The 16,675-nt window shown below is 46.8% G+C and overlaps 1 protein-coding gene across 1 annotated transcript in view; it reads right to left on the bottom strand.

The window, feature by feature from the left end:
- The window catches only part of LOC119174202 (S1 RNA-binding domain-containing protein 1), a 174,308-nt gene that overhangs the window by 137,137 nt on the left and 20,496 nt on the right, over positions 1–16,675 (bottom strand). The window lies entirely within an intron of this gene.

Genomic DNA, 16,675 nt, shown 5'->3' with positions numbered 1-16,675 from the left:
CTAAATTTTATTTTTTTCTTCTTGCAAGATGGATGTTCAACAGGGAGAAAGCAGTAAAGCTATATATAGAATTTAAAACAGAGAAGTCCATTAAGGAAATGCCAAAGAATACAGAAAACAGCATTGTGCATACACAAGTGAACCTAATGCATGTTATTTCAATACAGTGTGAAGTCATTCGTAGCAGCGGGAAAACAAACTAAAATCAATGACAGCATAGCACTTAATGAGAGATGCAAGAGTATAATAAAGGTGTTCATTTCAGATATAAAGTTCACGCGTCAGCACTATCTTTTCCTTGCCATGTCTTCTTGAATAGGCTACTCCGGTCTTACTTAGTTCAGCTAATTTCCTGAGGCTGGCTATAGTATTTCTAATTTTCGACATGAATACCACACTAAGGCAAAATTCATCAGGGTTTTGTGCTTTGGTCACTTTATAGTGACTAAATAAAGCTGCAGCCGAAGTGTGCTGTGAGAATTTATATGCATGTCTGAGGTACCTTTCTTGGATTAAGTGAATGCCACTTAACCTAATGTACTCCAAGCTAAGTGACAATGATGTAATGTGAGTTTGACTGAGCTGTAAGCCATCACCATAGTTTGTGTCGAAAGGATATATTTCAAACGATCTGTATCCCTAGGAATTCGACCTATTTTGTTTGATACTTGTTGTACATGGCAGTCCCACAGCAACATGAAGGAGAATGTAACGAGAATGTAACTTCCGGGTATATGAACTACCCTTTACTCACCAAATCGTGCTTGCAGCCTGGATAACATCCATCCAACTGTCAAATGATGCCATTCGGGCACATTATCGATTGATACTTCAGGGCATGAAATCTTTTGTGCCCGCTAAAATACAGCTGCTGCTGCTAGTTGGTCAGCATACAGCACGCGCAGTGCCATCAATGAAGCCCCAGCAGTTGGTAAGTGGGGCTCCTTTAGTGTAAATGGCCTGAAAAAAAAACACAGAAAAGTCAACAGGTATGCCACAATCTCCAATTTGCACAAATGCAGCTTCCATTCTGCTGTCATTGCTCCTTACCTTCAAGAAATTCTCCAACGTGTCAATGGTCAGCCAGCTGTAATTATTCACATAGTCCAGCAGGTGGAAAAACTTTTCATCGAGGTGCCTCAAGACCTCTATCGTCAAGGATGATATTGTCGAGCTGTGTCGGCCGAAGAAGTTCTCGAGGTCTTTAAGTTGGTTCGGATAGGCCAGCCGCCGAAAAAGATGCAGAGGGCTTCGTCTCCTGGGATCGGCATTCTCTAAGCAGTAACAACAGTTTCTGGAATGCGCAAAGCTACTCGTACCTTCACTATGTCCTCTTTCTCGAAAACAAGTTCGGAACATGCCGTTGTCCATAGCGTCAATGTTGAGCAGACCACGCGAGGAAATCGGTTCACGGAGAGTCTCGCCTAGCACCTCTAGTGCTACTAGATCTTCTATTTCCGACCATTTGAGTTGAGAGAGAAGCAAAGGGTCTTGCAATATGCTTCGCAGCATAGCGCTAACAGCAACGAATCGCAAAACACTGCAACAACAGTACAGTGGCTGCGATAGGAAAGTGTGATGAGCGGTGAGCGGCGCCCACGGAGCGCACTGAAGCCTCCGAGGAGGAGCCGCGTGGAGGCGCGTGCAATCGTCTATACGTTGTTTGCATGTTTCTGACCTATGATCTATAATACTTGGGGTAGTTCTCTACTGTTTGAGGCCAGGACAGGAGTATTATGAATCAAGACATATCGGGCAAAATACGAAGGGGTAGACAAGGTATACAGTGCGTGTGAAGCGGAGGAGGAAACTGCCGAACACTTGATAATGTTCTGTAAAGGGCTTCACCCTATAGTTCAGGATGATGGCGCAGTTTTTCAAAGCACTGGGGTTTAGAGACAGGGAGGGCAAAATAGACTTTGAGCGGGTACAATTTACTAGAAGGAGGTTATCTGATTGGTGGCTAAAGTCAAGGCACGAATGAAAATTAAACCATTCACTGAAAAGTACCACTCCTATATTTCACTATTTAAAGGGGAAAAAAGGATAAATCTAGTTGGTGGTTCACTAAGTATTAAGGCTAGGTGGCGTGAGCCGCCGCCCGATCTAAAGGGTACAGCCACATCAATAAATCCATCCATCCATCCACTTTGTTTGCACGTTTCTGACAGTTTCATCAGGCGCGTTCGTCCTCGTTTTTAGGGGTGCAGCTCCTTATAGCGTCACCCGTTCGTCCCTCGTAGTCGTAGTGTGTAACCAGTCTTAACTTTTGACCTGCAAGGTGGTGCCGGTGGGAGATTTCTCCTGTACGTTGTTGAACAATAAAAAATTCGTAGCATGTGCGTTTACTAAAAGCCGAATTCATTTCTCCTGTATCTCATTCCCCATTAGCAGCCATTGCTATGTACATTGAGCACTATCTGACAAGAAAGGGTTGCTACGTTATACTCGCTGGGCGTAACCTCCTTGGTTTTAGAAAGGTTTAGCGATCGTTGAGCCACAGTGCCATGAACACAGTGAAGTAGTATATGCCATGAACTCGAGGTGGTTAAAGGTGGGAAGTAGGTACGAAGTGCAAGCTGTAAGAAAGTCAAAGCCGAATTCTCCTGTCTCTCATTCCTCATTAGCAGCCATTGGCATGTACATTGAGCACTATCTGACAAGAAAGGGTTGCTACGTTATACTCGCCGGGCGTAACCACCTTGGTTTTAGAAAGGTTTAGCGAGTGTTGGGCCGCAGTGCCATGAATACAGTGAAGTAGTATATACCATGAAGTCGAGGTGGTTAAAGGTAAGAAATAGACATGAAGCGAAAGTCGTAAGAAAGTGTGCGTGTGCCATCTCTCGTTTAGTCCTTGGAACCTCCGCTGGATGGCGGTGCTTCTATATCGGGAATATATGATGAAATGATGCGAGATGGTGGTACTTGGAGTGTTGAATAGATGGACGATGCATGGACGGACTCACGGATGGCTGCACCGACGAATGAACGCATGGACGGACGCAGGCCTCCCTATCGGAAAAAAACGAATGGTGGGCATGGTGGAAACCACCACCCACCATTATAGTGGATTAATGTAGTGGGTGAATGGTGGGAGACGCCCACCATGGCACATGGTGGGTATGGTGGGTGCTGCAGTGCCGGCAACACTTGAGCGCGAAATGATGTTAGAATCACCGTGACGAGCTGCCACAAAAAATAAAAAAGAATTCTATAAAAACGGTATAAAAAACACCCGTCCCGTAAAAAAAAAAAAAAAAAAAAAAACAAGGCATCACGGAGGATCGAACGTGCAACCTGCGGATTCCCTTTCGAAAACGCTAACCACTGCGCCACACCATTTTTTTTCCTTTATTTCCGGTAAACTTCACAAACGGGTTACTAAGATGTATTACAATTCACTACATACAATACAAAAAAAAGCTTGAAACATAACTATAACATATCGCATCCTAGAATTCCTTCATGGTCAGCAGGGCTTCTACCCTTTCTACCCACAAAGGTACACATTCGTCTGTTCTTACTACCTCAAGAAATCTTGAGATGCTTTCCTTAAAATACTCTCTTGCTGGTCTTCTGTCTGGGTCACAATGAAATCCAGCCATTCTAGAGCGCCATATACTGTGCAAGGCAGTCATCATGATAAAATAGAAAGGTAATCCATCCTCGTTCTCTATTGCCAAATACCTGATACCATGAGGGTCTAAGGGAAACTCTTTTTTGATTGTCCTTTGTAATACGTCCCAAAAATAAACTCCTTCCCAACAGTGCAGGAAAACATGGTCGATAGTTTCCGGTTTCTTACAGATTAGACAGTGAGATCCCCAAGGCATATAAAACCCACGCTCCTCTAGGAAGGTTCTTACAGGAAGTGTTCCAGTGTGTAATTTGAAAAAGAACGTTTTCGCACTTGGAGCTGCTGGCATTTTTTTTACTCGTTTAAGTACGTTCTGACCCTTGCGTGCTGTATATAGCGCTCTGTACAGTGGGACGGGGAGCATCGTGTCACATAAATCTTTGTACAATTTTTTCTTTCCAACAGACCACAGGTAGTCAGTTGAAAAGCGAACACACAAAAACCGCACGCTGGCCACTACTTCTTTCATGTATCCTTGCACAGCCCCTGGGGTAACATGGGTGCTCACAACAAACTCGGGCAACAGGCTACTTAGTCTTGTTTGACACACTGTTAGTAGGAAAGGATCTCTTGTCTTACGAAAAAAGAAAAACCTATTTACTAACTGCTTGATAAACAGATGTCCTAGCCCAAGGCCTCCACACTTCACCCGTCTAAACAAATTCGTGCGGCTGCACCTTTCCCAGTTAGACCCCCACACAAATATTGCAAACACCCGATGTAATTTTTGCACATTGACCCGGGAACAGTACAGCACTTGCATCACATACCACAGCTTAGACACAAAAAACCAGTTGCATGCAGTAGCCCTAGCAAACATGGACAGATAAGTTGCATTCCACCTATTCGCTTTTTCTTTAATTTCTTTCGTTTGCTGTGCCCAATATTCGTCAGTACTTTTGTATGACTCGAGCGGTACTCCAAGATATTTAACTGGCGTTCTTGTCCATTTTATGGCTGCGAAAAATTCTGGTGTTGAAGGCCAATATCCATGCCAGAAGCCGAGGCATTTACCCCAGTTTATGTGGCTTTCTGTAACTTCGGCGAAATATTTAGAAACTCTGATTGATTCTTCAATACCGACATAGGTAGTGCTACAAATCGCAACATCATCAGCGTATGCGAGTAGTTTGACCTCTGAAGATTGTACTCTAAACCCATTAATGATGTCATTCTGCAATATCGACTGACATAAAGTTTCAATATAGATGCAAAACAAAAGTGGACTAACAGGGCAACCTTGACGCACTGAGCGCTCGATTCTTATGGGGGGGCCCAATGTCTTGTTTATAATTAGTCTCGTACTACCGTTCCGATATGCCATGGCTACTCCGTCAATAATTATCTTACCAACATTAATGTGCTTCAATACTGCAAACAAAAGAGCGTGGGAAACGCAATCGAACGCTTTCTCCAGATCCAGCTGGAGTATGGCCACACGAGCATGACAGGTGTCAACACATTCGAGCACGGATCGCATTTTATGAACGTTTGTAACTATGGACCGACCTTTTATTCCACACGTTTGGTGTGGACCGACGATATCTTTTATTACTGACTGAAGTCTGGCCGCCAAAATTTTTATTATTATTTTGTAGTCTACGTTTGTCAGTGCGATTGGCCTGTACGCTGTGACGTGTCTGAGCTTTTCAACCTCGTCTGTTTTCGGAATCAGAACGGTACGCGATTCACCAAAGGATGGTGGTAAGTTCTTTTCCTCATATGCCTAATTAAAAACGCCCGCAAGTATTGAAGACAATTCGCTTTTAAAACATTTGTACCACTTGGCACAAAGACCATCTGGTCCTGGAGATTTCCCAGGATTTAACTTATCAATCGCCCGTTCAACTTCAGATGCAGATATAGATAATTCCAAAGCGTTTTTCACTTCCTCACTCACTTGCGGCATGAGTCCTAAATATTCGTCTTTAAATCTTTCTAGGTTTGCCTGTCTACACGCAAAAAGGTTTTCAAAATGACTTGAAAATACGGATAAAATGCTGTCCGTATCAGTTACTTCGTGACCATCCTTCTCTATTTTCTCGATATGATTCCGTCGAGCGTTCGTTTTCTCCACCCCTAACGCTCTTTTGGTTGGCGTCTCTCCAGCCGCTAAAGCCTCGGCCCTAGCACGTACGAGTGCACCGCGGTAGCGTTCCTCGTCATGCAGTGCAAGTTTCTGCTTAATATTGCGTATGTCAATTTTATACTCTTCCGGTTGTCTGCACTCCAAGTCTACTAGTCTTTCCAAAGCCTTTCGGAGTTCTTTTTCTTTCTTCTTCCTTTCATAACTCAATGAGCAAGAACGATCAATAGCTTTTATTTTTATTTGCTGCTTGAACTCTTCCCATTGTTCTGCAAGTTTAGCTCCATCATCCATTTTTATATCATTGATGCAGTTCATAACCTGATCTAAGAAATATTCGTCAGTGATCAAAGTGGAATTCATCTTCCACAGCTCCCATGAGAAAGTTCCACCTTGTGTTTTCTCTCCCATATCACATTTAACTAAACAATGATCGCTAAAGTGTATTGGGTAAACAGCATATGTCTTGCAGTGAGCTATTAATTCAAGCGACACGTAAATACGATCAAGGCGCGCATGGCTATTCCCCTGAAAATGTGTGAAACGCACCTCCCGCGTTCCCTCCATACAGCTGCCCACGTCTTCTAACTCGAATTGAGTAACTACGTCCGCTAGCGTCCTACTACTTTTATCGTAATTGGCGCGTCCATTCGCTCGATCTCGCCCATTGAGGACGCAGTTAAAATCACCAAGTAATACAGATTTCCTTTCCAAAGTGAAGCGCTGCTTTAGGCTTGAAAAAAAAAAGTGATCGCTCCTCACAAATGGTTGGTGCATAAATACACACTATACGCCACTGACATTAATTGAATACAAAATCACAGGAAACCAATCTACCAGACGGGCAGGTGAAGGTATCTTGCACTACCAGACCCGGTAACTTCTTAATGAACAAAACGCAGCCTGCAGACGTGCCTATTGCTTGACTTACAACTGCGTGGTAACGCGCCGTAAACCTCAGCACCATGCCCCGAGTCTCCTCCTCACCGTCTACTTTTGTTTCTTGTACAGCAAGTACATCCAGATCATGATCCACAAGTAGCCTGTAGACTTGGCTCTGTTTCCGCTTGGCGGCGAGACCTCGAACGTTTAACGTTGCCACTCTAAGTTTCGGTGCAACAGCCATGTCTACACAGTGAAGAAGTTAGCCCGGGGCATGGTGCTTACCTTCGGCGTCTAGCATAGAGCTAGACATCTTCGGAGCCTCCAGGTGGACCCGTGCCACTGGAGGACAAAGGTGGCCAGTGATTGTCCGATATCAGGTTGGGACGCAGCCTTGTGCTGCTGCGTCTGAACGAAGTCGCCTTCGCAGGTGGCCCCTCTTCTTGCTTTTCGCTGGACGCCTCACGCCGTCCTGCAGACTGCTCGCGGGGTCTTTTGCTTGGCGCCCCACCACTGATACTCTCGCACGACACTGGAAGTTCGGTTAATTCCACCGGCTCAGGCTCCTTCGATGGGGTGCTTGTGAAGCCTTCTTCGGTTTGGCCGGCTGGCTCTTGAGTAACCACCTCACCAGATGCTATGTCTGCTTTGGCTGTTGTTTCATCACCACCCGTCGGTGTAACTGTACCTGTTGAAGGTTCAGGGTTCACCGCGTCGCCTGCGCCTTTCGCCGCGTCTTCAGCTTCGGTCACGTCCATCACCAACTCTGCTGTGTCGTCACCTTCGGCTGATCCGATAGCCGATGCGTACGTGCGCATGCACGCATCTTCGCTGTGGCCGAACCGCCGACAACGCGAGCATCGGGGTACCTTACACTCTCTTCTAACATGGCCGGTACCTTGGCAGCGCAGACACTGCATTGGCCGACCAGGTGCAACCACAAGTGCCAGTTCACCAGCCACCCTGATTTGATGGGGGAGATCTTCAACCTTCACGCCACTCTTGAGCTTAAGAAGCACAGTCCGTGTAGTTGAACCCTTGTCGCTGACACCTTGAAAACGCCAATGCTCCCTTGTGACTTGTACGACCTTCCCATAAGCCGCCAACGCCGCTCGCACGTCTTCATCGTTGACGCCGTACAGCAGCCAATGAAGACGCAGCCGCACCTGCTGATCCTGGGGGTCTACGATGATGCAGCGTCGGCCCTTGACTTTCAACTTCTTCACATCCAGCAAGCGTTTAGTAGCGTCCGCGTTGTTCATGGTGACTGCCCAGACATGATTTATCTGGTAGGCCCCCAGTGCCAACACCTCCGGCAGCAGTCCTGTAGGTCCGAGCGCGTCTCGGAAATTTTCGACTCGATACGGTCTGCCGCGCACATCACCGTGTAAAAACACGGTGTTTTGCGCGACGCGTCCCTTGGGCAGTGGTGGCAAAATAATCTCATATCCTGCGTCTTGGTCTTCGGTCATCCTGTTACCGCGGCTAGTATGTGCCGCAAACGCCGCTCCTACGGAGCACATGATTCTTGCGTCCGACGCGCGTGAGGGCCGACGAAAGAATGACCACTGCGCCACACCAACATGACGTTGATCACGTGTTAAATACTTAGTTGACATACAAACTCAAGGTTCAACTTGGTTATGTTTGTCGTGTACACAACATAGACAAGATCTACACCTGCTACTAAATAATGCATATTTATTAAACACAAGCAACTGCGGCCTGTAACGATTGCCACTATGTTAATGACACTAGTGATATTTTTTGCAATTCACAATTTCAAGAAAAAAAAACAAGTGGACTGGGGAGCAGCGACAGTTTACCGGCGGGGTCTGCCAAGTTTAATATCCGTTTCGCGCTCGTTCTAAAGGGCGACATCTGCTCACGCTTTATGACGCTTCTAGGCTCATTCCATAAGTACGCCCGCCTAATTTATTTGATTGAGTATTGGGATGCTTTTCGCGCAATTTAGAGGGCGGTCGCGCCAGCGCAATGCTGTAGCTCTTTCGCTAAAGCAACAACTACATAACGGCTTGGCCAAAACGAATGCAGTGTGCCGGAAACATTACGCTATCATATTGGTGCACCAAGCACACGAATTGCCACGTCTGAGTTCTCGTACAAAAGCTAGAGAAGTGCCGGCGAGTGTGACCGGCGGCTGTCGGTGAGAAGACGCCTAATTACGTTCTCTGGGAGTGCTTTAATCGCGTCGCATCGATGTTTGTTGCTTCTTGAGCGGACACCATACACAATGAAAAATGCTTCATTTAGGTTAATTGATGTCATATGGCTGCGCTGTATTGTCATACTTAATCGTCGTAATCATGTATTCTGAAACCCGGAAGCACGGATAACACAATTGTACGGGCTCGGTCCGTAGGCCTAACCTTTGGTGGAAATCATGGTGGTAGAACATGTAGTGTACAGATCCCAGCTTTGTACACTATATAAATTGCACGCCATTATAAGCCCACCCATCATCTGCTTACTGCTTCCCAGCATTATCGCGATGGTGGGCAGAGCTTCTCAGCTTGGCACACCATGTGGCCCACCATAACAAGCAGCACCCATCATCTGCTTAGTGCTTCCCAGCATTATCGCAACGGTGGGAAGAGTTTCTCAACTTGGTACACCATGTAGCCCACCATAATAAGCACCACCCACCATATGCTTAGGGCTTCCCAGCATTATCGCAATGGTGGGCAGAGTGTCCCATTATTGCCCACTATCTAGCCTCTGCTTTCCACCATCATTTCCACTTTACCCATCATCTGTACACCATACCACCCAGTATGTCCCAGCATAACCACCATATTTTCCACTACGTCCCACCATAGCCGTCATAATTTCCACCATGCCCACTATTATTTCCACCATGCCCACTATTATTTCCACTACTCCCACCATGTTTTCCAGTATCCACCATGGCAATTTTTCCGATAGGGGGGGCAGATGCATGGACGAACACAGGATGATGATGTGTGGTGTTTTATGGCGCAAGGGCCAATTGATGGCCAAAGAGCGCCATTTTAATGAGTATAGAGATGCGGACAATGATATGTTGCGTGGCTGTATAGGGGCCTTAAAATTCCTCGCGATAATGCGGGTAAAAACATAAGTATTAAAGACATGACAGTGGCGTGATATGCATATTAAAAAGGGTGACAAAGGTTTTGATAATAAAAACGTAAAAATATTTGGCACTAGCACACTTGCCTCATCAGTGCCCTTGTGTCCAAGGGCTGCGAGGCAAGTGCTTTTAAATGTAATCACAGCAGCAGCGACCTCTCATGAGAGGTCACGCTACGCAATGCCTGGGTATAATACATGGTAAAAATTAACATCTCTTAAAAAAGCTAACAGTGATTTATGGGTGAAAAGTGGTTCCCTACCGACAAACATTGCAGGGTGATGATGATGATGATGAGTAGTTTTTAGTGGCGCAAGGGCCAATTGATGGCCAAAGAGCGCCATTTCAATTGACTACAGATATGAACAATGATATGGTGCGTGGCTGTAAAGGGGCCTTAAAATTCCTCGCTCTAACGCGGGCTAAAACATAAAAGTAATAAAATCATGACAGTGGCGTGACATATGTGTGGTGATAGCTGATGGCAAAATGTCATGATAATAAAACCATGATGAAGATATAGTCACCGCAGCCACGACCACTCCATGGAGGTCAGGCTACGGATGACCTCGAAATATCGGGTGAAAGCTTTGCACTTCTTTTAAAAATGTAAAAAGTGTTTGTAGTTTAAAAAGCGGATCCCTACCGATGAGCATCCCAGGGTGTAGAGGGAGCTGCTGTCGGTAGGGCAGTAAAAAGTGCTTTTTTCTTACAGCATCTAGCTCATTGCACTGGACGAGAATGTGGAGAACCGTAAGGGGCTCTCCACATCTCTCACAATATGGTGGATCACCGGTAGACAGAAGAAATGAATGTGTAGAATGTGTGTGTCCAGTCCTAAGCCTTGTTAGTATTACTTCCGTGTGTCGTGATTTTGATAGTGGCGGCCAATAACCTAGTTGCGGCTTAATAGCATGGAGTTTATTATCTGTTTGTTTATCCCACGTGCTCTGCCAATACTCCCTGAGCTTTCGTTTTATAAAAGGTTTTAAGTCAAGTGCAGGGACTGGTGTTGGTGCATTGGCAGTAGTGACATTGGCGCAAGCAGCCAGATTGTCGGCCAAAACGTTCCCTTGTATTTCACGGTGCCCAAGAACCCAGAAGACAACGACATGCTGTTTTGATGCGTAGAGTGTGCACAGAAGTGAGTAGAGTGACACCAGCACGGGGTTCTTGTGTTTTTTAGGAGTTTTCAGGGCTTTGACCACGCTTAGGGAATCTGTGTATATTACCGCCTTTTGTAATTTTATCTGTTTAATGTGTTTTACGACCGCCAGTATTGCATAAGCTTCTCCTGTGAAAATGCTTGCAGTAGGATGAAGAACGCCGGCCTCAGAAAAGGATTGGCCTATTGCTGCATATGACACAGAAGTGTTTGACTTTGACGCATCAGTAAAGAACTCAGGGCATGTGTATTTATGTTGTAGTTCTAAAAAGTATGTATGTATGTGTGCAAGTGGTGCGTGCTTTGTGACATCAACAAAAGAAACATCACAGTCTATAAGCTGCCACTGCCACGGTGGCAGATATGTTGCAGGAGCCATCAAACTGGGTTCAAGAAGAGGCACACCTGTTCCTTCGGCCAAGCTCCTTACACGCAGCGCGTAGGGCTGCCTAAACGAAGGTCGGTTCTCGAACAAGCCAGAACAAGACAAATCATTAATTGTGAAATGGGAAGGATGTTTCTTGTCTGCCTTCACCTTCAAAAAGTACAAAAAGGACAGGGAACATCTTTGTAGGTGGAGCGACCATTCATTCGAATCCACGTACAGGCTCTCCACAGGGCTGGTGCGGAAAGCACCCGTAGAGAGGCGTATGCCTAGATGGTGGACAGGGTAGAATTTTCAGAATTTTCAGGGTAGAATTTTCGAGAATTTTCAAGGCTGATGGTGTTGCCGACTGGTAGACTATAGCACCGTAATCTAGGCGTGTGCGTACGAGGCTTTTATATAAGTTAATTAAACATTTCCTGTCACTACCCGATGTAGTGCGTGACAACACTTTCGAAATGTTCATTGTTTTTAAGCACCTGCCCCTTAAATACTTGATGTGTGGGATGAAAGTTAGCTTAGTGTCTAATATGAGACCGAGAAACTTGTGCTCGGTCTTCACTGACAGAGGTTGACCATGCAGGTCAATGTCGGGGTCAGGATGGAGGCCCCTCTTTCGGCTGAACAAGACACAAGTGCTCTTTTGCGCGTTGAGTATAAAACCATTCTCGTTTGCCCATTGAGATACCTTGTTCAACCCTAGTTGAACTTGACGTTGGCACATTGAGATGTTGCAAGATTTGTAACCAATCTGCACATCATCGACATATATGCAGTAAAAAATATTTCGTGGGAGAGACAGGTGCAAGGAATTCATTTTAACTATGAAAAGTGTACAGCTCAATACACCTCCTTGTGGCACTCCTGTTTCTTGGACAAATACTCGAGATAAGACAGTGCCAACTTGGACACGGAATGTACGGTTGGACAGGTAGCTTTCGATAACTGTCAGCATTCTACCCCGCACACCTAAATGTGACAGGTCTCGCAATATGCCAAAGCGCCATGCAGTGTCATATGCCTTTTCCATATCGAGAAACACAGAAAGAAAAAATTGCTTATGAACAAAAGCGTCGCGAATTTGTGCCTCGATACGGACAAGGTGGTCAGTGGTGGACCGAGCCTCTCGAAACCCACACTGGTATGGGTCAAGTAGGCCACTAATTTCAAGGAAGTGCATCAGGCGCCTGTTAATTCCGTCGTTGCGTGCTCTTGCTTTCTCTCCATCTCTACGGAACGTCTTCGCGCGACTTCACACATCTTGGGTGCTGCGTTTACGCTGTGTTTTTTTTTTTTCCTGTCAAGCGAGCTGCAGTGCATGTAGCTTTTTTCAAAGACTTTGCAAATACAGCTGGTTAATGCTATTGGCCTGTAGCTGGAAACTGAGGCCGGGTCCTTGCCTTGTTTTAGAATTGGGATAATGATAGCTTCCTTCCAGGCTGAGGGTAGCTCGCCAGAAGACCATATCGCATTATAGAGAGAGAGGAGAGCTTTCTGGGTTTCAGTGGGCAGGTGTTTCAACATTTCATATGCCACACGGTCCGGGCCTGGGGCAGATTTATTGCAGCAGGCAAGTGAGGCCTGCAGTTCAGCAAAACAGAAAGGTTCGTTGTATGCCTCATTTGTTCTGGGCTGGCGCTCTAATCTCTGTTTTTCTATTGCGGTTTTGTATCGTCGGAACGCTTCACTATAGTGTGTTGAGCTGGAGACCTGTTCAATGTGCGCTCCGAGAGTGTTTGCCTGGTCTTCCAAACTCTCCCCTTGTGTGTTCACTAGAGGAAGCGAATGTGCTTCTCGTCCTGCCACCTTGCCAACCATGCTCCAGACTCTCGACTCATCTGTGTATGAGTTAATGCCCGATACGAATTTGTGCCAACTTTCTCTTCTCGCCTTTCGGCGCGTCCTCCTTGCTTGCGACTTGACGTTCTTAAAGTTTACAAGATTCTCGGCTGTGGGCGAGTCTCTAAGCAACCTCCATGCCTTATTTTGTTTTTTTTCGAGCATCACGGCACTCATTATTCCACCATGGGACTCGTCGTTTGCTTGACGGCCCACATGTTTGGGGAATACATTTTGCTGCTGCATCAACCAAGAAAGCTGTAAAGTAGCATACAACATCCTCTATGCTCAATGCCGCCATGTCAGTCCAAGATAATAAAGTCATTTTTTGAAACTTTCCCCAATCAGCTTTGTCGGTGAGCCATTTTGGAACTTGTACAGGACATGTATTTGTTATTGATGAGCTGATAGCGATAGGAAAATGGTCACTACTATATGGATCATTAATAACTTCCCATTTAAGTAGAGGCAGGAGTGATGGGGATATTATGCTGAGGTATATTGCTGAGTACGTATTGTTAGCAATGTTGTAGTATGTTGGCGCTTTCCGATTCAGAAGGCATGCACCGCAAGAAAAAAGAAGCTGTTCAATCAGGCAACCTCGAGCATCGCAGCGAGAGTCACCCCACAGATTGCTATGTGCATTGAAATCTCCCAGAAGAATATAAGGTTCTGGAAGTTCGTCTATGAGGGACTCGAATTCATGCTTTTCGAGACGGTGTTGTGGAGGTATGTATAGAGAGCAGATGGTGACGAGCTTATTCAATAGAACTGCTCGAACAGCCACCGCCTCAAGGGATGTTTGTAATGTTAGGTGTGTGCATGCAATCCCTTGATTGACTATAATGGCAACACCCCCGGATGGCACAATGGCATCATTCCGGTCTTTCCGAAAGATAATGTAGTGACGTAAAAAGTTGGTGTGTTTCGGTTTCAGGTGTGTCTCTTGTACGCACAGCACTTTAGGTGTATGTTTGTGTAAAAGTTCCTGGATATCGTCGAGGTTTCTCAACAGTCCTCTGACGTTCCACTGTAGTATTTGTGTCATTTTAATTTAGTATGGTGCTCTGCATACAGAGGTGTTGCGTTAGTTTACAGGGCCTTTTGAGGGCCCTGTGATTCGAGGTTTTTCTTTTTTGGCGCGCTCCAAGGAGTTGCGCCTATCCTTCGGCGTCTGAGGCGCCGAAGGAGTGGGACTTGTATCCATCACTTCGTGTGAGGTGGTGGATGTTGCCTGCTGGGCAGGCACATTCACTGAACTTTCGGACCTGACTGCGCCTGCAGTGGTCCGAGGTTCAGCAGACACTAGGGTCTGCCGGCCCTGTTTGTCAGGGGGCGGAGCAGTACAGGCTGCTCCAGCCGGGGGCGCTGGTGGCACGACTGCGGCCACACACTGTGTGGCATTCGCGGGTGCCGAGGCATGTGGCGCGGCGCCCCGGCGCGTCACATCTGCAAAGGAGGGATAAAATGGGTTGTGTATTGCGAAGCGTTGGCGCGCTTCTTGAAATGTGAGATTAAATTTAACTTTAAGTTCTACTATTTGTTTCTCTTTTTTCCATGCGGGGCATGATCGTGAGTAGGCAGCGTGATCTCCTTCACAGTTCGAACAATGAGTTGTTTCTGAGGTGCAGTTGTCTGATATGTGTTGAATGGATGCGCACTTTGCGCAAGTGGCACGCCCTCTGCAACTCTGCGATCCATGACCGAAACGTTGGCACTTGAAACATCGACGAGGGTTGGGAATGTATGGTCTTACACGAAGCTTACAATAGCCGGTTTCGATTGATTCTGGTAGGTCACTTGTTCCAAACGTAATTATTACGTGTTTTGTAGGGGTCAGTTTGTTGTTGCGTCTTATTGTTATTCGTTGGACTTTGACCACGTTCTGGTCCTGCCAACCTTCAAGCAGCTCACTTTCAGAAAGCTCAGTAAGATCATCATCAGAAATTACGCCACGGACAGTGTTCATGGACCTGTGTGGGTCCACCGAAACAGGGGTTTCCCCAAAGGCCACAAGCTTAGACAGCTTTTCATACTGAGCTTTGTCACGAACCTCCAGAAGAAGATCGCCACTTCCCATCTTTGTTACTTTGTAACCTGGGCCTATTGCTTCTGTGAGAGTTTTGGAGACGAGAAAAGGTGAAATAGCTCGGACTGTCTTCTTTTCGTTTTGACTGTGAATTACATGGTACTTTGGGAATGTGGGCTTTGGTGTGTTAGGCAAGAAAGTATCTTCGGTGCGCCACCTTTTTAGGGAGCGATCAGAAAGGGGGGGAAAAGATTTTGCCATAAAATACAATAAAGTTCGGCGGCGATGGTGGCCACCCACCACCGAGCCCAACAAGGGGACGCTACAAGGTTGACTAGTGAACACTTGGAGACGCCAGCCATGCATCGCCGCTATAACCGAATATAACTACCCAAGGTTGGTTAACTACACAGGGTTAACCCTCGCCGCCAGGAAATTCGGAAGTAAACGGAAAAGAGAAGATGACAGGACAGATAAAAAGTGAGAGATAAAGACGAAGATGTAGGAAGTGAGAGATAGGAAAAGGCGACCGCCGATTTCCCCTGGGTGGGTCAGCCCAGGGGTGCCGTCTACGTGAAGCCGGGGCCAAAGGGGTGTGTTGCCTCTGCCGGGGGGCCTTAAAGGTCCAATCACCCAGCGTCAGCTCAACCCCCAGGATCCCCTTTTCCCCGGACACGGCAAAGCCACGCACGGCTAGGCGTGGGAGGGAGCCGAAACTCCCCCGTTAGCTCGGGTCCGTGGTGTCGCTACACACCAAACGCCTACTTGCGCAGGCGCCCCTGCGGGCATGGACGAACACAGGGACGGACGCACAGATGTACGTGCGGATGCACGGACGGGTGAATGGACGCACGGACGGTGACACAGACGGACGCGTGGATAGACGGAAGCAAGAACGAATAAAGGGACGGATGCTTCGCCCCACTCTTCATCATTCACTCCGTGGATATGCTGCCCTTTTTTTTTTATCGCGGTGGCACTCTGACACCAATGCGTCTGTATGCACTCTCATGGCGCGAAAACAAAGTCATTGCTTCGTCCCGGGGTTCACTACAGGCTACAAGATAGCTAAAAAGAAGCATGCAATGTTCGGCGTTCCAAAGGACGAAGCGCTGTCAGCGCAATGGCGGAGAGCGATCCTGCGCGCTGACGTGCTGCTTCGAAAAAAAAAAAACAAAAAACAAAAAAAAACACATACACACACATCGGCTTTGTGTGAGGTATACTTCGGCGAGAGGTACATCTCCTGGCATTTCGGGCACACTGTGATTGTCCGCATTGAAAGGGGTAGGCCTATGGGCGGGCTTGCCGTTCAGGGGGGGGGGGGGGGCGAAAGTTCATTGCATGGCGCCTGCTCCCTATTAAATCAGCGAATGAGGCAGATTTTACGCCCACCTTTTAGATGACTAAAAGAGTGCGCCGCTGCCTTGTCAATGTATAGAACAGATTTAACGCCCCCCTCCCTGGTGGCCAGCCCCCTTTGCCTCCCCCCTTTCGCGTGGACGCCTATGGGCACGCC

This window comes from Rhipicephalus microplus, chromosome 5, assembly GCF_043290135.1.
Source record: "Rhipicephalus microplus isolate Deutch F79 chromosome 5, USDA_Rmic, whole genome shotgun sequence".
Taxonomy (NCBI): Eukaryota; Metazoa; Arthropoda; class Arachnida; order Ixodida; family Ixodidae; genus Rhipicephalus; species Rhipicephalus microplus.
This window is presented reverse-complemented; position numbering and strand designations above follow the sequence as displayed.